The 27,917-nt window shown below is 46.6% G+C and overlaps 1 pseudogene; it reads right to left on the bottom strand.

The window, feature by feature from the left end:
- Positions 1–828: 828 nt before the first annotated feature.
- LOC130492438 (zinc finger protein 420-like) lies at positions 829–27,917 on the bottom strand (annotated as a pseudogene).

Here is a 27,917-nt window from a genome sequence, read left to right as displayed (position 1 = left end):
ATCTGCTTGGATTCTAAATGTCTCTGTGGTGATTTCTGGTTCTTTGGGTCAGGAGCTGACACCAAGTGGCTCACGTCCGGGTGACTTCCCATCTCCACCATCCTGCTTGCTCCCCTCCCGAAGGGGTTCAAGCCCCCAAAATATCAAGTGTCTGCACCCAAATGAGTGGTTGCTCTGTATTCTGGAGATGACCCGATAAAGCTAACTACTCATGTAAGCAAAGGCTGTAAATGTGAGAGAACCCTGTGTCAATATAAACTGCCTCTAGAAACTTTCAAAGTACTGTACAAGTAAAGCAGCCCAACCTGGTAACATTTCACCTATTTGAGCATAAACTTCACACATACACAAATTTGTTTAACTTTTTTTATGATCACCAACTTTTAAAAAGCAACAAAAATATATATATATTTTATTACTCAACTTTTTACACCAGTGATCAATATTTTTCCCTTTTTAAAATTTTTTAAAAATTAAACATCAACAAGACAAAAACCATAAACCTTTCAATGTGGTGAGTCTTTGTTTCAGGTGCCGCTTGGCCCAGGCAGCAGTGCCTCCTCCAGGTGCCATACACGGTGCTCCAGGTGTTCAATGCAGAGGGGTGGGTGGGGGGAGAAGAGATTAGTCTGTAGATTGAAAGGGTTGGTAGGCAACACCTGGGGGGGAATTCCTCACCCACTCGATGCCTGACACAATCCTTCCATTGGGAAAACATGGGTTAATGTGCCGTTACACCTTACTCCAGTGCTCTACAAATTATGTAAACCCAATTTTCAAAAGTTATCAGTACACATGAATATTATTCTGTTAACTTTTAAATGTTAATCAATGCTTCTCTGGATGGTCAACTGTGGAGGGAGAGAAGGAACAAGATGAGAGCGCAGTAGGTCAGCAATGACAGTGGAAGCCTGGCTTTTCCTAAAATGAGAAAACAAGGTGGAGGAAGATCTTGGTCTCTGAACAATGCTCCTAGGACCCAGCACTCATTGCACTCACCGGAGGCCTGAAGTTGTCCCACCACCTCCCTGAGACATGAGCTGTGACAGAAACACATTGTCATTCTAGCCAGAGATTTGTTAAATAGACAGCTTGCAAAATAACATAGCTACATGAATAAGTAGTCACTTTTGGGGGAAACACACTGTGCACATGCTCTAAGGCATGCTCTTTTCATTACAAACTGCGGTGGCAGTAGTATACAAAGTGGGTCATTTTTAAAAATGTGGTGTGGTTGGAGCGGGAGGAGATATTGAGGCACAAAACGTGGACCAGCAAAGGAGGTGAAAGAATCCAAAATCAATGGGTGGTTATGGATCACATCACGATTGAACCTAACCTGTAAGCTGACTTCACTCACCTTGACTGGGCCCAACAGCAGCTGTCTCCTCCACCACTGGCGCTGCTTTCTGCCTCTGTAGTAAGGCAGAAAAAAAGAACAGTTCATGTTTCGGGCCACTTATTAATGGCGCTAGGTCTTGCATTGGGTTTTCCTCTCTAGATGTGCAAATCACCTTTCTTCCGCAGACTCCTTGCTCATGTTATTACGGTGCCCTGATTTCCCCTCCTGTTATCAATCCAAATCCGGACAATTGCAAATATGTAGGGATTTGGTGGAAGTCCCATGATAAGCTAACGCTTGTGAGATAGTCTCCCCCTGTTAAATCCGGTGTTGGTGCCCTGAGCTGGAAGCATGCTGGCTCTGGTACTCATTGTTCCAGCCAGCATCCCTTTAGCCGGAAGCAATCAGGAATGAATTTCTCAACTAGATTGGCGCAGAGTGGTAAGGCGAGGGATCTCAATGGGTATAACCCAAGAGTCCCACTCCACCCTCCGAAACATTCATGTCTCCAGGCGAGCTGATCTCTGTATTCTGGAATCTGGAGATATATAGCTAAGCTAACTACTCATGTCTTTTCAGGTATGGGGGAGGTACTAATTAATTTCGGGTTTTGGCTGTATCCATGTAGCTGGCCTCCACCAGCACAGGTTAGGCTGGTCTGAGGGAGGTGGGGAGACATTTGCATACGGCACTAGGCATCCTCGGTGCATAAAAACTTTTAAATAAAATGTCTGAGCTTGGCGCTGGTAAGGCCATTCTTTGTTCCACATCGTGACGCACACCAGAAAAATACTTGGAGAAATGCTCGGTTAGGCACCACCGCTAGAAAGTAGAGCTGCAAGACCAAGTTGGGTTGGGGCGCATTCCATTAGCTCTAAGCTAATCTTCCTGGTGGCATGTCCTCACAACCACTGGTAAATGCAGACCCTAATCAAAATAAGCCCAAGTGGGCTTCTTTGACTTGCACTGGGGCTGCTCAGGTTTTGGACAGGCATGCCTGCGTAGCGGGCTCGCCATAAAGCCAAAACCATGAGGTCTCTTCCTAATGGAGTGATTCTGGAAGGTCAGGATAGAATCGCCTCCTCGGGGGAGACCTCCACTATACTTGTAAAAGATAGAATCCAAGAAGAAAAAGAAAAGAGAACGGGAGGCGCCATTTCCTACATTCATTACTTGGTACATTCCATGGGGAGGGGGAGAGAGGAGACATATGCCTAGAACAGAGCTGACCCACACCAGAGGGTTTGGCATATGCAAATTTCAAGCCCAGGAGCAGGATGGGTACCTGACTGCTCCCGGCATTTTGACAGGTGTCAAGCGAAGGTACTTTCAGTTAAAGAGATAGTACCTGTTTTTTAGACTGAAATAGAAGGTTGGCTTTCCAAGGGTATGTTTGTTTTTAGGGGGAGGGGGATCGCCATGATCTTAAAGTACATGGTTCAGAAGCCCCTACCACTTGGGGTGGAGAGCTTCTTCACCCAGTGGGTAGGCTGTCCAAAACCTGGACAGCTCGAGCGCTTGCACCCCTCGCTCCAGCTACTCCACTATCACTTGAGCCACCATGGCGGCCCTCAGTCGGAAAGGCAGGAGTCTACCTTTACGGTGGTCGTGATGATATGCCACCCGCGGAACTATCCTCTTGTTGTGCCTCCTTCCTTTGGACTGGCTTGCCTGCGGAGAGGGCTCGGCTTACGCCATTGAACCAAAACCCTGAGGTCTCTTCATAACAGGGCGATTCTAAAAGGTCAGGGTGAAATCACCTTCTCGGGAGGAGACCTCCCCAGTTCCCTGTACTTGTAAAAGACACACTAAAAAGGTAAAATCTTCAATACACTTCCGCTTGGTTTATTCCATGGGGAGGGGGGGAAGAGAAGACATTGGCCAGAGCAGACTCAGAGCAGACCGCAGTCTGCCTCAGAGGGTTTGGCTTATGCAAATTTCTGACCCCGGGGTATGATGGGTTCCTGATTGCTCCAGGCGTTTTTGGCAGGTGTCAAGCAAAGGTGTTTTATGTTAAAGAGACAGTAACTGTTTTTAGATCAAGAGAGTTGGCTTTCCAAGGGCACGTTCGTCCTTAGGGGAAGGGGGATCCCTGTGATCTTACGGTGTTTCAGAAACCCTCGCTGCTTGAGGTGGAAGGCTCAGCCATCGGTGGGTGAGTAGTCCAAACCAGGACTACTCTAGCGCTTGCGCACCCCGTTGTGTTAACTGACATTTGGCTCCTTTCTGCCTCTGCTTGCGAAGGATCTGAAAAAGTCGAAGGTGTCCGCCTTTACGGTGGTCTTGTGATCATGATGGCATGCCACTCGCGGAACTACCCTCCTGATCCTTCCCTGTAATTTTTGCACCCGGGGTTTGCCACCAGCCAATGGGCATCCCCACCTTTGAAAGTCAAAAATAGAATACACAAAAGAACACAAAAAGAGAAAAGGAAGGAGAGGGAGCTGTCTTTCCCCTCCTTCTGTGACTTTTTGTAAGAGAGTTGGGTGGTGCGGTAATGAATGACCTCCAGCTCACTGAGCTGCCTTTTTACCATGCAATGCAATGCATCACTTGAGCGCTTCTGCCCGGCCTGCAGTTTGCAAATTGCAAAAGTGCAGACTTCTATGGTCGAGTGTTGCTGCATGCATTGGTTTTGCAAACTCAGAGTCCCAGACGATCTATTTCTATTCTTTGCAATGGGCATATAGGTGGGGGGACCCCTTCTGTGCTCCATATCTCGCCCCCCCGGCCCCCATCGTCACCAAAGTTGGGGGTTCTTTCAAGAAGGGCCACCTCAAGCTATGCTGAAAGGTTTGAACATCCACCTCAAAAAATGCCCCCCAGGAGCTGCGGAAGGGTGCGAATGTGTTATAAATGGTTTTATTCAGCCGAATTTTTTCCCAAACTTTGCATTCGTGCTGAATTTCATAGACCCGAAGCGGGGGAGTTCGAACTTTGGCATTTCCCAAATAAAAAAACGAGCTGAATTTTGCTGAATCTGAATTTTACCGAATTTTTTTTTCAGCAGCCCTAATGAGCAGCCATTGTGATGCAGTGACAAAAAAGGCTAATGCAATATTAGGGTGCATCAACAGAGGCATAACATCCAAATCACAAGATATCATAGTTCCGCTGTACATTGTATTGGTCTGACCGCACCTGGAGTATTGGGTGCAGTTCTGGAGGCCTCACTTCAAAAAAGATGTGGACAGAATCGAGTTGGAGCAGAGGAGAGCGACGAGGATGATCAGGGGCCTGGAGACCAAGTCCTACGAGAAAGGCTGAGGGAGTTGGGAACATTTAAACTGGAGGAGGTTGAGAGGGGACGTGATTGCTCTCTTTAAGTATCTGAAGGGCTTTTACTTAGAAGAGAGCAGGGAGATGTTCTTGTTGGCAGCAGAGGGTAGGACTTGTAATAATGGGTTTAAATTGAGGGCGGAAAGGTACCTGCTGGATATTAGGAAAAAAGTTTTTACAGTAAGAGTCGTTCACAAATGGAATCAGCTACCTAGGGAAGTGGTGAGCTCCCCCTCCTTGCATGTCTTTAAGCAGATGCTAGACAAACACTAGTCAGGGATGCTCAAGGTTGATCCTGCACTGAGCAGGGGGTTGGACTAGATGGCCTGTATGGCCCCTTCCAACTCTATGATATATTTGACAACTGTCGGAGAAATCTGAGCATGGTAGTGCAGTTGAGACTCTATGGGTAAACATAAAAGGAATAAGAAATAATCGTGATATTGTGGTGGGGGTCTGCTATTGACCACCAAACCAGGCAGAGGACTTGGATGGGACGCTCCTAGACCAGATCACAAAGTTTTCAAAGAGACAGGACATGGTGGTCATGGGAAATTTTAATTACCCGGATAACTGTTGGAAGTCCAACACTGCTAAAAATGCAAGATCCAATGAATTCATGATTTATCTTGATGACAACTTCCTATTCCAGGGAAACAAGGGGGTCTGCTATCTTAGACTTGATTCTCACCAACAGGGAAGAACTGGTCGATGAGGTTAAAGTAGTAGGCACCCTGGGTAGTAGTGACTACGTACTCTTGGAATTTACAATCTTGGGGAAAGGAAAACCTGTACGTAGTCAGACATATAGGTTGGACTTTAAAAGAGCAAATTTTGAGTGTTACCCCAGACTGGACCCAGAAATGGGGAAATTAGCTTTAAGAGGATTCCAGAAAGGAATAATACAGGAGATTATAGTCTATAAACACCAGGGTATATCTTTGTAGGGGTGCCCCGAAAGCAAGAGACTTATTATAAGTTGTAATTTTATTAGATACAAAATAGAATAAAAAGGAGTATAATTGTAAAGAACCTACACCAGTGATGGTGGACCTTTTAGAGACCAAGTGCCCAAACTGCAACCCAAAACCCACTTATTTATCGCCAAGTGCCAATTCGGCAATTTAACCTGAATACTGAGTTTTTAGTTTAGAAAAAACAACTCATACATTAATCTCTTTTGTCTTAAAAGAAAAACACAATAACAGAGCTTTCAATGATATGGAAAGGTAGAAGTTTCCATTTGGCATGCTTTTGAACAATCTAGTCCAACTCCTGTATCTTACAGTGGCCCACATCTATAATAAGGAGGTAGCACATACCCATCAGGGCTAGTAACCCGTGATGGACTTTTCCTCCCCCTCTTAAAGGCTTCTAGGGTAGATGCCATCACCACATCTTCTGGCAAGGAGTTCCATAGGTTAATTACATGCTGGGTAAGTGGGTGTTCCTCTTTTATTGAGCAGAGGGAGAGTCACTGGTCCTCTGCACTCCAGCAGTGTCTTTTCTGGTGGCTGTCTGCTGATGTTCTTTTGCTTCTTTTTACATTGTGAGCCCCTTAGGGACAGGGAGCAGTTAGAAAAGTGAAATATAAACACTGTCAATAATAGTAATACAGTGCAAGATTGCTTTTTTTTTTATTAAGCCAGCAGTATCCTAGTTGGATGACTGCATCATGCTGTATTTCATGAACACTCACAGCTATGTGAAATTCTGTATACACTTCTTTTCCAATAGGGCTGGAGAAGCAATTCTGTGGTTTACTGGTTCTTGTAGGTTATCCGGGCTGTGTGACCATGTGTGTGTGTGTGAAGTGCCTTCAAGTCGCAGCCGACTTATGGCGACCCCTTTTGGGGTTTTCCTGGCAAGAGACTAACAGAGGTGGTTTGCCAGTGCCTTCCTCTGCACAGCAACCCTGGTCTTCCTTGGTGGTCTCCCATCCAAATACTAACCAGGGCTGACCCTGCTTAGCTTCTGAGATCTGACGAGATCAGGCTAGCCTGGGCCATCCAGGTCAGGGCTGTGTGACCATGGTCATGGTATTTTCTTTCCTGACGTTTCGCCAGCAGCTGTGGCAGGCATCTTCAGAGGAGTAACACTGAAGGACAGTGTCTCTCAGTGTCAAGTGTGTAGGAAGAGTAATATATAGTCAAAAGGGGGGAGGTTGAGCTGAATCATTGTCCTGCAAAAAATATCAAAGATAATGTGCTAATGAGGGTGTGGTATGTTGATTCAGCTCAACCCCCCCTTTCTGACTATATATTACTCTTCCTACACACTTAACACTTAAGAAAATACCAAGACCACAGTCACACAGCCTGGATAATCTACGAGAACCAATGAACTCTGACCGTGAAAGCCTTCGGAAATATTCTGTGGTTTACCTTTAAGATCATATAAAAATTAGTTTTGTGTGAAGTTCTTACAGATAAGCCTCCAGCGGGCAACAAGGCAGGGCCAGCAGCACGTGCAGGGCTGGCACCATAAAGCCTGCACTGTGGCCCGAACGCTCTGCTTCCCTCCAGCTATGCCACGCTGTGAGCTATGCTCCCCTCCAACCCCATCACAGGAATCACCTTCGCCTACAGACTCAACAGGCTGCCGTCCGCGCAGCACCCTCACGCCGCATCTGAGCCACCTGCCTTTCTCTCTTAAGGTGGCCAAAGAAACACTTTTAAACAAAACTCTGACCACAGGAATCCCCTGAGCTCAGCCAGTAGTCTGCCACCAACCCTTTTCAACCAGTTTAGGTTCAAGAGATTGGCAAAAGTGTAGAAAGTTGCAAAAACGTTACCAATTCCAAAAGCAATGATGCACATCAGTTCAGCATTCAATAAATGTTCCAAGAGTTCCGTTTGGCATATCCCTGCCCTAGGAAGCAGATGGATTGATGGTATCCGACATGCTGTCCGGGTGGCCAGACCACCACACGCACAGTTGTGTGTGTTCCTCTTTTATTTTCCAGGATCTTGGGGGGGGGAGTTCAAACCTCACTGAGATTCCAGAGATGCCAACTGACCGAAGATTGATGACATCCGGCTTGCAACAGAAAACACCAAGGTGACAAATGCTTACAGAGCAGATCCCCTGGGATTCCCTGAGGCAGGATAAGAGTTAATTACAGGACCATTTGTTACTATGACAATAAGTGGTCCGGCAGATAGGGGAAGCAATTGCATTTTTTACCAATGTTAATTGAGCCGCATCCTGGAATGCCTTGCAGTTTGATTTCCCCAGACAGGCCAAAGGCCTGGACCAAATATTTTTCAGCAACAAGGAATTGGGGGGAGGTTCCCATTTCCTTGACACGCCTTACCCCAGACAGGGGAGGGAGGAAGTGCTCCCATTGGGCTGCTGGGCAGAGGGGTGGGTGATGTGAGAAATGCCCTCAGGCGCACGTGGGGAGGGGGGGGGAGCAGCCCAGCCCCATGTCCCTCTGGCTTTCTAGTAACCAACTCAGGCGAACGCTGTGCTGGGGCGATGGCGAGCATGCCCACAGAGAGGGCTCTGAGTGGCCCACTCTGGCACGCGTGCCATAGGTTCGCCACCACTGACCTACACTAAGCACCTGACAACTGATTCCCTAAGTCCTACGACATGCACACACGCACACAAAACTAAGAATGGGGAAAAGGGAGTAAGAAGCAAGGATAAGGATGAAAGAGGCCAAATATTACCAAAACCAAGGTGAGCCAGAGCCTGAGAACTGCAGAGAGTACAGTGGAAAATTAATCCAACGAGAGAGTGTTTGTGTGTATGTATGTGTGTGTCCAGGTAATGGAGAAAATCTGGCATACCCTTTTCATGGACCTAAGCTCCCCCGTTGATGGAGAAACATCCCATAGTTTGGTATGGACTGGACTTTCATATTGTCATGATTGGTTCAAGAAATTAAGATGGATTTGACTGGGCAGGTTGAAGTAACTGCCCTCAAAATTTAGCAGTGTTGGAAATGACACCCAACATTCCAAGGTGGGGAAGTTTTCAAAGTAGTGGGTGTGCCTGGTAGGTTGGCTGCCTTGACGGCTCAGATAATTACCCATTAACTTGAAATGGTCCGGAATTGCTTTGATGAGAGGCAGTGGGGGGGTATGTAAAAGCCCTAGTGAAATCATGGCACTGTGATGAAAAGTGATCTGGACATTACAAGCAAAGGAACTCTCTCAAGAGAGACACTGTCCTTCAGTGTTACTCCTCTGAAGATGCCTGCCACAGCTGCTGGGGAAACGTCAGGAAACAAAATACCAAGACCACGGTCACACAGCCCGGATAATCTACAAGAACCAATGAAATCTGACCGTGAAAGCCTTCGACAATATTTTGCACTCTCTCAAACTTATCCCAAAAATACCCTTTGAACTTTCAGCTTTCAAGGGGATGCCCTTCAAAACAAATAAGAGAAGATCGGGGATGAAATTGGGGTGTCTCAACTGTGAGAAATCAGGGGTCTTACACTGAGCATTCAAAAAAGCTTTTCCTATGTGTAGGTTTTTAAATGCCGTGTCATATTGCCACTCTGTCTGAATCTCTTTCCACATTCTTGAGTATTTAAAAAGTTTCTCCCCTGTGTGGGTTCTTTGATACTGTTCAAGATCACCACTGCGACTGAATTGCTTTCCACACTTTGAGCATTCAAAAGCTTTCTACTCTGTGTGGGTTCTTTGATGTTTTTGAAGATTCCTACTCTGTGGCTCAGTAGGAGAGCATCTGCTTGGCATGCAGAAGGTCCCAGGTTCAATCCCCGGCATCTCCAGTTAAAGGGACAAGGCAAGAAGGTGATGTGAAAGACCTCTATCTGAGACCCTGAAGAGCAGCTGCTGGTCAAGGTAGACAATACTGACTTTGATAGACCAAGGGTCTGATTCAGTATAAGGCAGCTTCATGCGTTTGGACTGAATCTCTTTGCACATTTTGAGCATTCAAAAGGTTTCTCACCTGTGTGGGTTCTTAAATGCTTTTTAATACTTGCGCAGTGACTGAATCTCTTTTGACACTCTGAGCATTCAAAAGATTTCTCCCTGTGTGGATTCTTTGATGGGTTTGAAGACTGCCATTCTGAGTGAATCTCTTTCCACACTCTGAGCATTCAAAAGGTTTCTCCCCTGTGTGGATTCTTTTATGTGTTTGAACATTGCTACTGTGACTGAATCTCTTTCCACACACTGGGCATTCATAAGGTTTCTCCCCTGTGTGGGTTCTTAGATGCGTTTGAAGACTGCCACTCGCACTGAATCTCTTTCCACACTCTGAGCATTCAAAGAGTTTCTTCCCTGTGTGGATTTTTTTATGTGTTTGAAGACTTCCACTTCGACTGAATCTCTTTCCACACTCTAAGCATTCAAAAGGTTTCTCCACTGTGTGGGTTCTGAAATGATACTGAAGACTGGTATTGTGATTGAATCTCTTTCCACACTCTGAGCATTCAAAAGGTTTCTCCCCTGTGTGGATTCTTTGATGTGTTTGAAGACGGTCTCTTTGACTGAATCTCTTTCCACACTCTGAGCATTCAAACGGTTTCTCCCCTGTGTGGATTCTTTGATGTGTTTTAAGACTGCCACTTCGATTGAATCTTTTCCCACACTCTGAGCATTCAAAAGATTTTTCCCCTGAGTGGATTCTTTGATGTGTTTTAAGACTGCCACTGTGACTGAATCTCTTTCCACACTCTGAGCATTCAAAAGGTTTCTCCCCTGTGTGGATTCTTTGATGTGTTTGAAGACGGTCTCTTTGACTGAATCTCTTTCCACACTCTGAGCATTCAAACGGTTTCTCCCCTGTGTGGATTCTTTGATGTGTTTTAAGACTGCCACTTTGATTGAATCTTTTCCCACACTCTGAGCATTCAAAAGATTTTTCCCCTGTGTGGATTCTTTGATGTGTTTTAAGACTGCCACTTTGATTGAATCTTTTCCCACACTCTGAGCATTCAAAAGATTTTTCCCCTGTGTGGATTCTTTGATGTGTTTGAAGACGGTATCTTTGACTGAATCTCTTTCCACACTTTGAGCATTGAAAAGGTTTCTCCCCTGTGTGGGTTCTTAAATGCTTTTTAAGACTGCCACTGTGACTGAATCTCTTTCCACACTCTGAGCATTCAAACGGTTTCTCCCCTGTGTGGTTTTTTTTATGTGTTTGAAGACTTCCACTTCGACTGAATCTCTTTCCACACTCGGAGCATTCAAAAGGTTTCTCCCCTGTGTGGGTTCTGAAATGATGCTGAAGACTGGCATTGTGATTAAATCTTTTCCCACACTCTGAGCATTCAAAAGATTTTTCCCCTGTGTGGATTCTTTGATGTGTTTTAAGACGGTCTCTTTGACTGAATCTCTTTCCACACTCTGAGCATTCAAAAGGTTTCTCCCCTGTGTGGGTTCTTAAATGCATTTTAAGACTGGCACTAAGACTGAATCTCTTTCCACACTCTGAGCATTCAAACGGTTTCTCCCCTGTGTGGATTCTTTGATGTGTTTTAAGATTGCCACTTTGATTGAATCTTTTCCCACACTCTGAGCATTCAAAAGATTTTTCCCCTGTGTGGATTCTTTGATGTGTTTTAAGACTGCCACTGTGACTGAATCTCTTACCACACTCTGAGCATTCAAAAGATGTTTCCCCTGTGTGGATTCTTTGATGTGTTTTAAGACTGCCACTGTGACTGAATCTCTTTCCACACTCTGAGCATTCAAAAGATTTTCCCCCTGTGTGGATTCTTTGATGTGTTTGAAGACGGTCTCTTTGACTGAATCTCTTTCCACACTTTGAGCATTGAAAAGGTTTCTCCCCTGTGTGGGTTCTTAAATGCTTTTTAAGACTTCCACTTCGACTGAATCTCTTTCCACACTCGGAGCATTCAAAAGGTTTCTCCCCTGTGTGGGTTCTGAAATGATGCTGAAGACTGGCATTGTGATTAAATCTCTTTCCACACTCTGAGCATTCAAAAGGTTTCTCCCCTGTGTGGATTTTTTTATGTGTTTGAAGATGGCCACTTCGACTGAATCTCTTTCCACACTCGGAGCATTCAAAAGGTTTCTCCCCTGTGTGGGTTCTTTGGTGCACAAGAAGATGTGATCTGCATTTGAAATACTTCCAACACCTCAAGCATTTATGTGCATCCATTATACTATGCTTTGAGAAAAGTGCATTACTCCTTCCATGAGAGAACATCCATCCACTATCCATGCAGCTCAAGGTCTTCTCTCCTGAATTAATCCTGTGGTGTTGAATAAGATCTGATTTCTGTGAAAAGCTCTTGCCACAGTCTGAGAAGCTATAAGATTTATCCCCTGTATGTTTTCTTTGATGTCTAAGGAGCTCTGCTCCGCAAATGAAGCTCTTTCCACATTCCAAGCATTGATGGGTCTTCTTTTTACTGTGCATTTGCAAATGGATACCATACTGAGTTTGATCTGAGAAATTCATTCCACATTCCATGCACTTATATGCTTCCTCCATCATGTGAAGTAGTTCAGGGAAATCTTGCCCTTGGCCTGGAATGGGTTTATCACTCTTCTTGACCATGTGACTTCCTTTCTGCCTCTTTGGTCCTCCTTGATTCCTGAAGTTTCCTTTCAAATCTTCATGCTTCACTTTATCTGGGAAAAGCTGATGCACTTCCTCATCACCGTCATTCCACTGATCATCCCCTGCTGGAATAAAAAGAGAAATCCTGTTAGCACCCACACAAGGCGGTCTGATATTCCCATGAGGTTCCATCCACATGCAAAACATTTAAGGGCCTTTTTCCTGCTCTACAAACCCTCTAAAGGGACATTCACACCTGCTTCTACAGAAAGGCTTGGTTTGTAGTCTGATGATTTATTCAGCTCCGTAGCTGAGTGAATTCTTTGATGTGAAGTAAGGGCTGATTTCCAATTAAACGTCTTTCGACATTCCATCCAAGCATATGATTTATCTCCTATGGACTTATGGGGATTTGCCTTTTGGAAATAACATTCATGTTCTTACTGAAGGTCTTTCCAAAGGCCACATTTTCACCTTCATGCTCCCTGGAGTGGATTCTCCAGTTGGCATGGAAGTCTTTGTTCCTTCTTGTTTTGCTTGACCTTTCTTCTTGGACTGGGATTTCATGGAAGCCTCCTCCTTCAGACAGATTAAACTTATCCCTCCTCTTGGCTGTGTGGCTTCCCTCCTGCCTCTGTGGTCCATCTCCATCCCTGAAGTTTCTTTTGGCGTCTTCATTCTTCGTTTTTTCCAAAGAGAACCCTTGGAATCCCCCAACCATCTCCTCTACTTGAGCTTCTGAAATAAAGAAAGAGGTCCAGTCAGCACCTATGCAAGAATCCAAGCCATCCAACAAGCACTGCCTACTAATGGATGTGCATGCCTTTTATCAGACCTTCCCCCCTTGGCCTAAACGGGCCATTGGACACATCCCCAGCCATAGGTTAGCAGCTTTTATAATCTGCCTATCCATCCCTCCCCAAACTCCCTGTATGTACCTTAAGGTGGAAACGTGGCAAAGAAACTTTCTGCCAACGGTCACATTTGACTTGTGCATTCTTTTGAGTCCCTGGGTTGGACTAGATGGCCTGTATGGCCCCTTCCAGCTTTATGATTCTATTATTCTACTACTGATAGAAGAGAAGTTTTGATACCCCTCTTTTCTCTAGCCCAAAGAGTCTCAAAGCAGCTTACAAATCACATTCCTGTCCCCTGCCAACAACAGGCATCTAGCGAGGTAGGTGAGGCTGAGAGAGTGTGACTAACCCAGCAGGCTTCATGTGCAGGAGTGGGGAATCAAACCTGGTTCTCCAAATTAGTCTCTCCTATTCTTAACCACACTACCACTCCTCTACTCTTAACCACTACACCACACTGGTCTCCACTACCTCAAGCCCTCCAAAAGGGAGCAAGTAGCGGGGCAGTGCTCAAACCAATGTATTGCTGTTTAAAATGCTGTTCAAGCCTTTGATAAAGTCCCCCATGATCTTCTTGAAGCAAAACTAGTAAAATGTGGGCTGAACACTGCTACTGTCAGGTGGATTGGTAATTGGTTGACCAACCGAACCCAAAGGGTGCTCATTAACAGCTCAATTTCATCCTGGAGAGGAGTGACCAGTGGGGTGCCACAGGAATCTGTCCTGGGACCGGTACTAGTTAATATTTTTATAAATGACTTGGATGATGGAATAGAGGACATGATAACCAAATTTACAGATGACACCAAGTTGGGAGGAATTGTTGGGAAGTCGTTTTCAATTGCTACACCCAATCTTTGAGGACAAAGAATGGCTACCTGTAAGCATCAAGGCCTCCTTCCTTATGAATTCGCAGGATCCACTAATAATTGAAGTGGTGGCAAGATTTTTACTGAGAGCAATTAAAGTGCGTGAAAGCTTGTGCAACTCATTAGGTAATTTTAGGGCTGCGAAGTGAGTAACTTCTAACGTATTTAAACCTGCTTTAGTGTCAGTTTTATGGAGGTGATTCTAAACTGTTTTTATCATGTTTATATAGATGTTGTATAACTAATGCCAATAAAGGCTTCGTATTCGTGTAGCCAGCCCAGAGCCAACAGACGGCAGCCAGCAAGGGACTGAGGCTCAGTCAGAGCTGAGCGAGGAAGCACAGCCTCCTCTGAGTCATGAGTCAGCAGACAAGTCATGCCCACACACACCCCAGCCCTGAGCCAGCAGACCAAGGGCAAGCAATGGTGCCTGGCCCTTCCAGTTCACCTACACCTTTGCAGCAACATAGGAAGAGACTGCAAATGGAACTGCGAAAGAGAAGATGAAGTGCTTGCCTCCAAAGGCGAAAGTAGCTGTTTGCCAATACTGGAGATGAGTCATTGCAGGATGCTGACTGAATTAGTGGGAGCAAAGCATAAAAGGCTCTCAGGGGAATCTGTTGGGCGTGGCTGCAAGGTGTACAGCCAATGCTTGCCTGACACTACACTGACGAATAGTCCTTGCTAAACCCCTGGCAACTGACCTTGGACTACAAGACACTGACTCCTGGAACCCTTCGTTCTCTCTGCTTCCAAGACGCTGCAACCTGACACCCAAAGCCTGCTAATCAGTACAGTTCCTTACCCAGAAATGCCGTGCTCACGTAGTTCTCCAGCATGACTTCCCCGCAGAGAGCTCTTTGGTGTGGATCCAGCAGGGCCCATTCTGCCTCAGTGAAATAAACGGCCACATCCTCAAAGGAAATTGGAAACTGAAAGAAAACACAGATTCCCTCATGCCAGGCAGAGACTGCACTCTGGAAGGGGCTGTTTTTGGAGGGTGCAGGATGGAGAGATTGGTACGTGTAAAAGAAGTGGCGGTCAGAGCCTCTTGCCTAGGCCCCTTACCAGCAACTGCAGAAAAGCCCCCCTGAGAAAGGAGGACCTAGGCTGTGCCCCACTCTTCTACCCTACCTTGACTGGAGGTGCAGCAGCTGTTTCCATTCCTCCACAAAAAGAATGGATCAACACTGTCTCTTCAATTCCTGCAAAGGAAAGCGGAAGAAAGGGTATCAGTCTCCACTTCATATTCTGTTTGCTTGTGTGAATTGTGCTTTATGTAACCCCATTCCCAGGGCTGTGAAAACCTGCCCTATGTATACTGAAAAATAATTGTAACTCTTTGTAGTAAGCAGTGGGAGAGGTGGGAGACAAGCAAAAGGAACCAATGAGCCTTGAGGGGCTTTAAATGCTGCTGACACATTTCAGACTTCTGTGATACTTGAAACTTGTCCTGTGAATGCTGGAGCTCGAAAACCTGAAAGTATCTGTGCTGGATCAGACCAAAGGCCCAGGCATGCTATTCTCCCAGCGGCTGAGCCCTCGCACACGCCCTTGAGTCCAGGGAGGTGGGAGAATAAGAGAGAGGCGAAAATGATGTCGCCTGGCACCTCATTGTCACATCTGGCCGAGATCTCACATGTGGCTTTAGTGCATCTGGAAACTCAGGGTAATATCAATGGGTTTTGAGAGCATCTACCGATCCACTAATGTCACATCTGGGTTTTCGGCTAGAGGCAACATCTGACCCAAACCCCTCCCCAAAGATGCCATCGTTCAGCATCCTATTTCCTTCAGCGACCCGTCAGATGCCGCAATCAGCATGAGAACACATTCATCCACTATTATGAGCCCCTAGCAACTGGTTTTCAGAGATTTGCTACCCAGAACGTGCAGGCTCCATTGATTCACAAGATTGAAGAGGTCATCCGAGATTTGTCTACCTTTTGTTTAGAGCCACCTTGAGTCCTTCGAATGGAAAAAATGTGGGATATGAATACTGTAATCAATGTTAGCAATTGTCTCCATGAATTTTTGGTTGAAGAAGCGTTTTGGTTTTTCTCTGAGCAGAACTCTCTGCCCATCAAATTCACTTGATTCCCCAATCCCATCCAGGCACATTGAGTCCTTACCACATAAGAGGGCATTTTGGGCATGTTCCTGTGGCTGGGCTTGCTGCCGTTCCTCTGACGGAGCTCTTTCCACCTCACAGAACTTAGCTTCCATCTTCACGGATGGACCCCACCTCTGAAATAGCAGTGAGGAAGATGGATAGGCAATGAAATGGAAGACACCAAGGAATGAATCCTTCCCCACTCCCAGGCTCCATTCCTTTCAGCACACCTGGTAGGGTTTTTCTTTAACCCTGGGGAATCATCTGGAGGGATAAGAAATTCCCTTGAAGGAAGTGGCTGATGAATCAGGTTGTAAAACTTGCCGTTTGGTTGACTTAACACTTGGATATATATCAGGCAAGGAAGCTTTAGGATAAGCTCAGCCAAAAAATCACAGCAAGGTGGCCAAGCAAGCACGCAATAAAGAAAAAAAACCTAAATAATCACGAATGCCACAAATATATTAGTATAACAATCAGCGCAAAGTCCTGACAAACAAATGTAAACAGGTAAACCAAGCACAGCACCCAAGCAACACATATGTAATAAATCAAAACAGTCCAAGGACTTAAAAGACATGTGGGAGTCTTCAAAAGACGAAGAAAGGACACGAAGTCTTGAAAGGACTCCAGAAAGACACTGACTCTATGGGGAGTCGTCAGGAGAACAAAGTGAGAGCCAATTAGGGCGAATAACAAAGTCAAAGCAGTCCTCTTAGGGAGATAAGCATATAGCAACAAGATAAGTACACTATGGTGTTTTGGAAAAGTGACTGTTTCTAATCCAATATTTTCATCAGCTGTATATCTTGTTGCCAAAGGAAATCACCTTAAATACTGTCTTACTGGGGATAAACAAATGAACACATGAAGCTGCCTCCTACTGAATCAGACCCTTGGTCCATCAAAGTCACTATTGTCTACTCAGACCGGCAGGGGCTCTCCAGGGTCTCAGGCAGGAGTCTTTCACATCACGTACCTGCCTAGTTCCTTTAACTGGAGATGCTGGGGATTGAACCTGGGTCCTTCTGCATGCCAAGCAGATCCTCTACCACTGAGCCACAGACCCATGCCAACAAACAAACACTAAAGTTTACATTTGCTTGTTAGGACTTTGAGCTGATTGGTATACTAATATATTTGTGGTATTCGTGATTATTTAGGCTTTTTCTCTTTATCGTGTGCTTAGGATAAAGTCAAACATCGTATCTTGAATTCGACATACCTGGAAAGAAAAGCCCTCACCTGTTCTGCCTTCTCCTCTTCCTGACTCAGGAGGAAACCTTCGGCCAGGGCCACCGCCTGGGAACTGGTTTCCGGTCTGCATTCTCTGACCCAGCACTGCATTTCCTGGGGCAGGATAGTCAGGAACTGTTCCAGGATTACCAGGTCCAGGATCTGCTTCTTAGTGTGTCTCTCCGGCTTCAGCCAGTGGTTGCAAAGTCCATAGAGCTGGTTGCAAACCTCTCGGGGCCCATCGGCCTTGTTGTAGTGGAACTGCCGGAAGTGTTGGCAAATTACTTCTGAGTTCATGGATTCCTGGTTCCAGAATTCAACACCATTCCCAACTTGGATGGGATGGGGCCCTTTCCTTGCTCTCTTGCCAGATCTGACTCCTTCTGGATCCTGCTCTTTTGGGTCCTGTTCATCCATCTCCTTCCTCTCCTAGTTGGTCGACTCCGACTGTGAGAAGATGTCTTTACTCACTTGGCTATGGCTTCTCCTGTGGGGGTGGGCACACACACAAAAGAGAGAGAATGGAGATACCTGGTGGATCAGCACAAAAGTATTTGTTGTGGTTTGTAATAGCATATGGCTATACTGCATACCAAGCTTTTTTAGATATGCCTGTTTGGTTCCTTGGGAACATTAACTGTTTCTGCCTGTCTAAAGATGTTACAAGCTTTCCTCTGTCCTAGGGGCTTTGGCTGGCCACTAAGCATATCAGCAGAGATGCCCACCCAGAGCCACAGCAGTCTCCTGCTAGCGTAGGGCAAGGGTAAATCTGACATTGGCACAGAGTGAGATTGCGTCAGGGGTGGGGTTTGTGCCTGGAACAGGGCTCAGTCGACTTCCTGAAGCCCCTCCAGGTCAGGGCACAAGAGCTGCTGGGATGAACAGGGGATGGGGGAGGCAAGCAACCCTGCTGAATGCACAAGGTTGCCTACTCCAGGTTGGGAAAGTACTGGACATTTGGGGGTGGAGCCTGGGGAGGGCAGGAGATGATGGCATAGAGTCCACCTCCCAAAGGAGCCATTTTCTGCAAGCGAACTAATCCACTGTAATTTCAGGCGACCTCCAGGCCCTAACTGAACATTGGCAACCCTACATCAGGTAGGTGGTAGATGGGTGGGAGCACCAGCCAAAATCCTTAGTGGGACCGGAACCTATGCCTCCTGTGACTATGCCCTTGTGTTTCTCCCTTCTGTGTTGCCCAGGGGGTCTGTACCTCTCTTGCCTGGCAAAAGGGTGCTGCTTCTTTCACCCAAACTTTAGTGCTTTCTGTCACAGCTGGATAAAATGGCTGCATTGGAGGTAGGACGATAGCATTATACCCCACTGAGCTGCTGACCCCCGCCCCGTACAAAACCCAGCCTTTCTCAGAATTCACCCCCAAACGTTTTGGACAATGGGCCGGGGGGGGGGGCGTTGTTTGTCCGGGAGGCTTAATCTTTCAGGGCTCTGCCCGCCCTAGAGATCCCCAGCATTGAATGTGGGGATCTTTCATGTGGGAAGCTGAGGAGAACCTGGCTATCGGGCTGGTGTACCAGCTGCCCAATGCACCAGCAGATACCCTGCTGAGCTTGTTAGAGGCAGTGGCGGAAACTAATAGTTCTGGAGGACCTCAACATCCATGCCAATGCCGTTCCTTCATCGCTCGCTTGGGACCTAGAATATTCCATGGCTGCACTGGGGTTCTCCTGATTTGTTTCAGGTCCTACCCATCAAGCTGGACATATGTTGGATCTGATCTTTGACACCTGCACCTGCCAACAGAACCTGGGTGTGATCCTTGATGCCTCCTTACCAACAGAAGCTCAGGTCAAGGCGACCCTCTTCTATCTAAGCCAGTTGGTGCCTAACCTCTCTCACCCTGACCTGGCCACGGTGACCCATGTGATGGTAACCTCCAGGCTGGATTTCTGTAACTCCCTCTACATGGGGCTGCCCTTGAGACTGATCTGGAAATGCCAGCTGGCACAAAATGCCACAGCAAGGCGCCTTACTGAGGCCTGGCTGAGGGAGCATATCCAGCAAGTGCTTTGCCAACAGCACTGGCTCCAGCTGGAACACCAGATCAGTTCCAAGGCACTGTTTTTGACCTTTAAAGCCTTATACGGTCTGAGACCTTTGTACCAGTGGGACTGCCTCTCCTGGTAATCCCTCCCCGCCGAGAACATTATGTTCAACAAATACTAGTCTTTTGGTGTTACCCGACCCAAAGAGCGATAGCTATCCTTGACCTGGGCTTGGGCTTTTTCGGCCCTGGCCCCAGCCTGGTGGAGCTCCCTTTGAGGTGACCAGGGCCCTGTGGGATCTTGGAGCTTTCCGCAGGGCCTGCAAAACAGAGTTATTCCACCACGCCTATGGTTGAGGACAGCCACGGCTTTCCATCTGTGCTGGCCTCCCTATCTCCCCCCATCTGTGTTATTGACTATCAGTCCAAGGTATGGGGATGCCGGCTGTTCGCAGGCTTTGCAGTGGCCCTGTACTCCAAAATGAGCGCCCGTTGTTTATTCTATGTTATGGGTGTTTTATGGGGCTGGAAGTTGTGGATTTTATTTGTGGATTTTAAGTGATGTGATTTTACTATATCTATTGTTATGGAATTTCTTGTTGTGGGGGAGGGCAGGGTATAAAACAAAATAAAGTAATAAAATTAATTATAAATAAATATGCACATCTGAATCCCTCCCAGTTCTTTGGCAATGCAGAAGCAAACCCTTCTGTCTCCCCCACTACTTCCTTGGCCTCTCTCGGCAAATTTACCCGTTTCAGTGCTGCAGACATTTTTTGAAAAGCTTCCTGTCATTCCCTTATGGAGAAGCTGTCAACATATGTCAAAGTTATGCCTAGTCTGCAGTTTGCTAAACAGATCATACTGATCAGAGTGACAGCTAAGTCATGTGATGATGCTGGTCTGATCCAGTTTGTACAGCCAGGAATGAGGATTTCCAGAATGACTCATCTCAAGTGAACTGTGACTGGTCATAAATGTGTATATAAGTCTGTGTAGTGAATGTAAGTTACTTCTTGCCTGAAATATACATGCTGGCGGAGCATGCTGATGCTCAGAGCTGTGAATGTTAACAGCCAAAGGACTCTGTGTAAATATTGTAAATAAACTGTACATAGCAGAACTGCGTGGTGTGAAGTTGCTACCAGATAAACTCCTGAAGTCCAGACAAGCTGTGCGCGACAGAAGCACCCAGACCTGGACGGACAGACTGGACTTCAGCCAGGCTGCCATCAGAGATGTCCGAGGAGCTCAACAGGGCTGCTGTGGAGTAACTCTGCATAGGGTTGCATTCCTGGTGTATCCTGTACGGTTCAGCCATCCCAGAGAATGGTGGTATTAAAATGACTATTTTCAGGCTGGGGGGGTCTAAAAAAGGGCACCTCTTATATCATTGATTATAACTGAAGATCTAAAGGTGGCAACCCCGAACTGGGTGGAGGAGAAAGAGTGTAACTCCTATTTAATTCAAAGAGGGACATCAAAGAAATATTTTTTCCAATGAAAGTACTGAGGGAATTAAAATCTTTGACCATGTGATCCCACCACATGACACGTACTTTTATCAAAATAACAATAAGCAAACTTTAATTTTTTTCTTTTCTTTTTAAAAATAAGGTACAGTATCTAGAACAGCAATGAAGCATATAAAACAATAATTAACACGTACCAGTTCTGGCCTGTTTTCCGACTTCTGTCTAGCCGGTCCTGTAAAGATGCATAGACTTGCAGCTCTGCTCTGCTCTTGGTGCGTCGTCCGTCTTTTCAGGAGTTTTTTGTAGCCCTCAAATATTAACATGCAGCTTTATAAAAGGGCCAGAGTCCTTCTGAGGTAAGCGACCAGAAATGTCAGGGCCTCCACGCACTCTGGGAAGATTAATATAATATCCATTGCAAACCTTCACAACAACCGTCACAATACAAACTAATAAGATAAACATAACCCCCCTTTCCAATAATCAGTATAAGAAATTATTATACCTAAACTATTAATGTATAGTTTTATAATAGAACTCAAATCAAATGAATAAATAAAAATAAATAAATAACAGGTTGGAGTCCTTCTGAGGTAAGCTGCCCGCACCTTCAGATCTTCCAATCACTCTGGGAAGATTGCACCTTTTCCCCCTTATGTGGAGTACCTCAATTCTTTAGCCCCCCTCCCAGTGGTCTCAGAGTTACACAAGGAAAAAAAGGGTCTCTGCTCCCTTTGCCACAAAGCATCCTTGGGGTGGGGGTGGGGCAGTTAAGACTTTTTAAGAGCAGATCCTAAAAAATCCATCCGCAGAGTTGACTTGGAGACCAAGGGGCAAAGCCATGAAAAGCTCATAATGTCCTGGATCGTGGGGTTAGGGTCAGGGAGTGCCCACTGTCTCCATGTCCCCCATCCTTTCTACTTTCTCTCCCCCTTAAATAATGCTCAATGGATTTCCATCTTCCATGGCTCCCAGAAGGTGAGAAGAATGCTCAGGCCCCACTGCTGGGGTAGTATGGAATGGACAAGTTTGGCCAAGTGCAACTGTCACGGTCTCTGACATAATTATGGTATTTTGTGTACATGTGCAGAATTAATTCCATGTAAAGCTTGAACACAATATACAAACTGAACCACAAACTGCAGAGGTTTGTGTAATGAAGAGCCTGGCAACAGCTTGCAAAATGCAAATGTCCTTAGAACAGGCTGACTGAATTCTCTGAGTCTGAATTCTTTCAAGAGCGAACTAACTAAACCTGGTCTTGTCCTTGAAGGGAGAAGAACAGAGTCATTCTTCACTATCTGTCAGAAAGGTGTATCTGAAATTACCCTTCCTGATTCGGCTGCCAGCTGCTCATATCTCAAGAGCAGGAAAGTCCTGCTATCCTCAAACCTTGAGAAGGTCTACTCAAAGACCTCAAGGCTATAAGTGCAGTAAGCTTCTTGCTTTCTATAACCTTGCTGAAGGCTATGTTTCCAACTGACCAGATGGTTACATGTTACAATGTGATCAATAATTGTGTTTTATGATTTATATAGTTATATATTGTATTGTAGATTTCTAAATAGTCTCATTTAATGCGTATTGTACTGAAAATGAGAATGGTATGAAAATTGAGCATATGGAGTGATCATGGAGCTCAGGAATGATTGTTTATACTTTAAGCAAAATAGAAGGAAAGGAAGCCCATATTTGGTCATGGGGAGAAGCTAATCACCTGAACAGCTGCAACTAAGACATTATTGCACTGCTCATGTTATCTGAAAGTGGGGAGGAAGATATCCCTCCTGATAGTAAAATCAACACTCTTAATGAGTCTGAAACAGTATAAATACAGCCACAGAAAGCCCAGAGAATCAGAACCTTCCAAAGGCTCTCCAGAAAAGGCTGACGGGTATGTATGGCTTAAATACATTACCCTAGACTTTATGAATTAGATACTTTGAACTGAATCAGAATAATTTGACTGTTATATTTTAGAAGTTGGATTTTGAAACTGAATAGTATGTAAGACTTGCTTGCTTTTACTTCATACATTGTAAATACATATGTTGTACTTTGACAAGAGTTTTTATAGAAGTGTTAAAGACTTGATAATCTGCATTCACACATATTTTACTAGAAGTATATCAATAAAAAGACTTGCTTTTTAAAAGTAGGTAAAGTTGTTGAGTCCTGCTTACTCGATGACCGGCTGAATAAGATACCTTCACTTCTCAGTAAGTGATGCATTCTAAGAGCCTGTCATCTGAACAGCACGACCCGCTTCAGGCGGGCCTACTCCTCCCCACACGGCCTTCCTCCAGGCCAGGGTCCCACCGCAGACCACCCCTCCATGTAGACCCTCTCATGTGCCTCTTGATGACTGTGGACTCTCTGGGGCATCCTGTCCTCCCACCATCCGAGCCAGGAAAGAAACTGGTTTTTGTTTCAACGGTATCAAAGATTAAAACATTCTAGCATCTCCCGTGCAGGGGATGAATGGGAATTTTTTGGGCACCGGAGGAATCCTTTCTCTCCTCCACGGAGCCTCGTCTGGTCCCCGGGGAGCTCTCTGCTCCGGGCGTTGGATGAACAGATCTCTGCAGCCTCCACCCCGTCTGAATGGGCCTCATTCCCAAACACGTGGAGTGCCAGGGAGTCCCTCATTCCTCCCCCCTCCCCGCGCTTCTCTCGAAGCAGCCCCTCTGCCGGGGGTCTGACTCAACCCCCCCCCAATCCAGCTCCCTCTTCACTTTCCTTGACTCGCAGCCCCCACCCCCCATCAGAGGGCCCACCCAGACCCTCCCCGGCCCCTTCCTCCCTCCCTCCCACCCTGCAAATCTGGATCACTCGCGATGCAGGGAAAGGGCTGCATCTCTCCCCCCCCCCACATCCCCACCCCTTTGCAGAGAGGATGGGGGGGCTGACCTCGAGCCCCTCCCCAACCAGCCCCCCCCCTTGACTCACTCGGAAGGAGCTGACGGGGCGAGGACGACAAAGGCCGCTGTGGGAGGGCGGGCAGGAAGGAGGACCGGCTTTCCCCACCTCCACCCCCGGCGGCCCCTCTAGGACGTCGGGACTCGCTGGCCTCCGTTTCCGCGGGGCGGAGACAGCCGGCAGAGGGAGCCCCGCCCACTCGGCAAGATGGAAATGTGTTCTTGATCTAGGTTATATGTAAGAACAACTTCTCGTGGTGTGAAAGACAGCGAGCAACCGCAACAATAGAGCCTGGTGTCTAGAAACATTAGCTTCACATGTTATTTCCCTCTGTATAGGAAACACACATTTTAAAATGTGTATGTTTTTCAGAATGGCATGGCTTCGGGTTATAAAGTACGGGGCCTTTCCAAGTTTGAAAACTCAGCAAATGCAGTGTTGTTATTCAGGACCAAAAAAAAAAAGGGGGGGGGGACTGGTGAGGCTTTGCTAGGATTGCCAACTTTCAGGTAGCAGCTGGAGATCTCCTGCTATTACAACTGATCTCCAGCCGATAAGAGATCAGTCCACCTGGAGAAAATGGCCATTTTGGCAATTGGACTCTATGGCATTGAAGCCCCTCCCCTCCCCAAACCCCACCTTCCTCAAGCTCAGCCCCAAAATCCCTCTGTCGGTGGCAAAGAGGGACCTGGCAACCCTAGGTTTCGCTTTCTGCAAAAGGCACCTCCGCAAATCACATGTGCCCTCTTTATGATGGTCGGTGGGAGACGGGGTAAGGGGACAGCCATGGATGGCCCAGGCTAGCCTGATCTTGTCAGGTCTCAGAAGCTAAGCAAGGTCAGCCCTGGTTAGTATACCTGGTTAGTATTTGGATGGGAGACCACCAAGGAATACAAGGGTTGCTGTTCAGAGGAAGGCACTGGCAAGCCACCTCTGTTAGTCTCTTGCCCTGAAAACCCTAAAAGGTGTCTCCATAAGTCGGCTGCGACTTGACGGCACTTTACACACACACACAGAAATAGAGCTGAGACACAACAAACTGCAATTTAAGAGGTCTTGAGGATGATGTATCCTGGAATTATATATATTCCAGAAGAAGAAGACGAAGATCAGGAGGAAGCAAGTGTGCTGAAAACAGTTACCATTCTAGGAGAAAAATATGGCCAAACTCCACCCCCAAAAGTATTACGAGTACATCAAGCTAGCGGGATGGCGAGGGGGTGGGGTCTAATTCATAATGCTTATCATTTCAGGTTTTCCATAGCCCCCCCCCCCCGAAGTAGTTGCTTTGCAACAATAAAAACCAGATTTACAACCTAAAGCGCAGCTGTTTACAGCACTGGTCAAAAACACTTTATCAGCTTGTATACAAGCTCGCCCCTTAGAACTGCATGCCCAGGCAGACCCACAGTGGCTTACAAGAATGCCACTTGGCTTCTGCTGCCAGGACATCAGGAGGAGCCTTTTCCGTTCTGCTGGAGAACTGCAGCATCTCTCTTCGGCACCCTCCCCTGCCTGCAAACCGTTTCTCTCTCCACTGTGTCTTAGCCTGGAGGCTGACTCCCTGGGACTGGGCACCCCTGCCCTTCTCTCAGTCTCCCTGGTCCTTTGTGTTCTGAAGCTGGTGCTGCACCAGAGCCAGGAGACAAAAGGCAAGAGCCAGTGGGACCTTAGCCTGTTGTCCATCACCTGTGGACCAGGGGCTGCCTCCTCCTCCTCCTGGAAAAGGGGGGGGGACCAAGGACATTGTAGGCCTGCGGATGGACCATAGCAGACGTGGCTTGTCCATATTTGAGCTGAGCCTGCATTTCAGGAACTAGGTCCCACATATCTACAGGACCACCTGATCTACTAATCGAAGCAAAGTGCCTGCCTGTACAGAGGCATTGTCTCCTGGCTCCTACTTCCTTTAATAACCTGCCTGGTGAGCTCAGGAAGCCTTCCACGACTTCAATACAATGTGCAAAACGGAAACGACACTTTTCTCTGTATAACACTACCCTCTTAATGAGAATATGGTTGAAGGTTTAATCTCCCTCAGCCTTTCCTCGTAGGGCTTGGTCTCCAGGTCCCTGGTCATCCTCTTCGCTCTCCTCTTCACCCGCTCTGTTCTGTCCACATCCTTTTTGAAATGAGGCCTCCAGAACCACGCACAGTGCTCCAGGTGAGACCAGACCATTGCAGTGTACAGTGGGACTATGACATCTTGCGATGTGGATGTTATGCCTCTGCTGATACACCCCAAGAGCGCATTGGCATGTTTTGCCACTGCATCACACTAGCTGCTCATATTTAATTTACAGTCCACCCGTACCCCAAGATCTTGTTCACACACACAGCTACCCAGAAGTGTATCCCCTATCCAGTGTTCATGTTCCTAATTTTTGTTACTCAGATGAAGTACTCGGCACATATCGTTGTTGAATGGCATCCTGTTCATATCCACCCACTTTCAGATCTCATTGCATTCTATCTCTACCTTCTGGTATGTTTGCTGCTCCTCCCAATTTGATGTCATCTGCAAATTTAATGAGTAGTCCCTCCCACCCCCTCACCCAGATCATTTATAAAATTATTGAAAAGTACCTCCTAAGGAGGATGAGGCCACCACCCCTTTGGGGTCCCATAAAATTGGACCCTGCATCCCAAACTTTTGGGCTCTTGCAAGGAAAGTCCCTTGTAGCTACCATAAAAATTTGGTAATTCTACCTTGAAAATGCTCCCACCGGAGCTTTGAAAAAAAATTCCCATTGACTATAATTGACCCAATTTTTTCCAGGAAACACAGAAAAAAGCCAAAACACCAATTTAATGGTATGGGTATTCAGCTTATTTTGGGTTTCCTGGGGGTGGGGGGTGGGAATCAGGTCCATTTAACCCAAACCCGAAATTTACTGGAAAAAGAATACCCAGTCCTAGAAGTGACCAGAACTGTAAAGAACTGTACAAGGTTGGTCTCACCACAGATTTGTATATGGGCAGTAGGATAGCATCAGTTTTATTCTCTGTTCATGTCCTAATTATGGCCAGGGCTGCCCAGCATAGGGGAACTTTGCCCCCTTCCCCACCCTGCCTGCCACTCTAAATCCCTCCAGGATTCCTGCAGACGAGCTTCTCGCGCCTACATCCTCCAGCGCTCCTGCAAACAAAGCTGGATCCCAAAAGGAGGAAGTATTTATCTTCTCCTTTTTGTATCCACTCTAGGAACCACATTTCTGTCTGCTTCTTAACCCTTGATTAGCTCTTGGGGACAGAGAGGGAAGGAAAACATTACATGTGTATTTTAAGCCCCAACCTGGCCAAGAAAACCTGCTTTCTAATCCAGATGTTTACAGTTTGGCTGTGGTTGCTCAGTGGGGATGGCAAGACACTTTTGTTTGAGAGGTAGCTGCCACCAATATTTGTTTTATTCTCTCCCACTCCTCTTCCCAGTGTATTTATCCCTCTTCTCCCTTCCACTTGCACTTCCTCTGGTCTTTGGCTTTGCCTCTCTCCTTCCTCCTCCTCCTCCTCATCTGTTGTCAGGTGGCCCAAATCCGAAGATTCCTCCCCGTACGACACCTGTGCGGTCTTCCATCTCACTTCATCCTCTGATTCTTCAGAGTCCGAGGAGAAGGTCGCATATTGTCCAGGCAGACCACGTTTCGGCACATCTCTTTCCAAGATCACGACCGACTCCTTTTTAGCCTTTTCAGCGGTCTCACCCTGTCAGAAAGAAAAAAATTCAAAACACACCCTACGGATGCTTTTTCAATGTCCCCCTTTAGGCACAACCTGTACTTACGCCAGGTGAATCCACCGCCTCCTCAGCCTTCCACCATCTGTAGTCGGCATATCCCACGCTGGTAGCCGGGTCGCGATAGGCGATATATTCACAATGGTCACAACAGTCTGTGTGGACGTCCCCCAGTGCAGCATTCACAATTTGGGTAAAAAGAGACCACGGAACTTTATTCTCATTCAGCTAGGAGAGAAGAACACAGTGCCGTTTTCCCATACACAGCCACACCGGTGGTTCTTTCCCTAGGACCCTCTATCAGCCTTATACTCGCCCCTTGTACAAGAGAACGGACACACTCTGGACGGTCGTCATCAGGTTTCTTAGAATCGGGGACATCGTTGACCGTTGAACGGGGCAACGGCACGTCCATTTCTTCATAAATCGGCTCCTCTTCCCCCTTAGCCGGTGCCCCATGTGCGTCCATTTCTTCATAAATCGTCTCCTCTTCCCCCTTAGCCTGTTCCCCTGCAAGCACTAGAGACGTAGGGTGCATTTCTAAATAAACGTTGTTTTTATCCTCCAT

Source organism: Euleptes europaea, chromosome 1 (genome assembly GCF_029931775.1).
Source record: "Euleptes europaea isolate rEulEur1 chromosome 1, rEulEur1.hap1, whole genome shotgun sequence".
Classification (NCBI taxonomy): Eukaryota; Metazoa; Chordata; class Lepidosauria; order Squamata; family Sphaerodactylidae; genus Euleptes; species Euleptes europaea.
The sequence above is the reverse complement of the archived record's forward strand: the minus strand, read 5'-3'. Positions and strand labels throughout refer to the sequence as shown.